The following is a 1274-nucleotide window of genomic DNA, read 5'->3' on the forward strand; positions in this document are numbered from 1 at the left end:
GGGTTTACTCTGGACTCTCAATTTTGTTCCACTGGTCTGTGTGTCTGTTTTTATGCCAATATCATGCTGTTTTGATTACTGTCACTTTGTAGTATAATTTGAAGTAGGGCAGAGTGATACCTCCAGCTTTTCAACAATTCCATTTTTAAGCAGGTAAAATATCAGAAAAGCGTCTTCACTTAAGAAGCTCTACAGATTTAAAATAAATATATTAAAATATTCTCAATATATTACTCATTAAGTAAATGCAAATAAAAACCACAGTGAGATGCCACAGTGAGATACATATCTGTAAAAATGGCTCAACTCAAAATAAGTTGGTAACACCAAGTCCTGGTGAGGATGCAGAGCAACGGGAACATTCATGCAATGCAAACTGGAATAGTCACTTTGGAAAACAGTTTGGGAATTTTTTATAAAGTTAAACGCCTAACATACGAACCAACATTCCATTCATAGAAATTTACCCCCCCCAAAATAAAAATATATGATTTTCAAATACCAATTAATGAATATTTACAGAAGTTTTATTTATAATTGTCCCAAACTAGAAACAACCCAAATATCCCTCATTAAGGACAGATACACTGTGGTACGTACATACATAGAATTCTACTCAGCAATAAAAAAGTAGTAATTAGTTATTTGAGCAACAATATGAATGAAATTTATATGAATTATGCTAAGTGTAAAAAGCCAAATTTAAAATGTTAGATATGTCTCTGGCCATGCCACCTTGAACAAGCCCGATCTGGTCTGTTCTCGGAAGCTAAGCAGGGTTGGACCTGATTAGTACTTGGATGGGAGACCACCTAGGAAGACCAGGTGCTGTAGGTGTATAAAATAAAAAATAAGGGATTGTAAGCCGACAACGTTCTTGAGATCTGTGAGGTCAACCAAGGATTACCTAGCCTAAAAAAAAAAAAAAAGAAAATGTTAGATAGTTACTGTATGATTCCATTTACACATTTTAAAAAGGCAAAATGGTAAGTGTCATCAGTTTTCAATCCTGGGGATAAGATGAATGAGTGTAGAGCGGCATACAGAATTTCCATGTTAGAACTGTTGTATATCTATGTTATGGTAATAATCACAAATATATGTTGTCAGTACTCACAGAATTATACATCTCTATAAAGGGTTGAATTTTACTGTATGTAAATTATGCCTTAATTTTTAAAAAAGGAAAAAACTTAGGAATAAATGTTTCTATGTAAATAGCGAGTACACTACAATAAATATTCCATTTATTTATAAGATAATTAAACTAGATC

General features: G+C 32.7%; 1 pseudogene; it reads left to right on the plus strand.

The window, feature by feature from the left end:
- The first annotated feature begins 718 nt into the window (after positions 1–718).
- LOC120598254 (uncharacterized) lies at positions 719–837 on the plus strand (annotated as a pseudogene).
- Positions 838–1274: the final 437 nt, after the last annotated feature.

Source organism: Pteropus medius, unplaced genomic scaffold, assembly GCF_902729225.1.
Source record: "Pteropus medius unplaced genomic scaffold, Ma_sr-lr_union100, whole genome shotgun sequence".
In the NCBI taxonomy this organism is placed as follows: Eukaryota; Metazoa; Chordata; class Mammalia; order Chiroptera; family Pteropodidae; genus Pteropus; species Pteropus medius.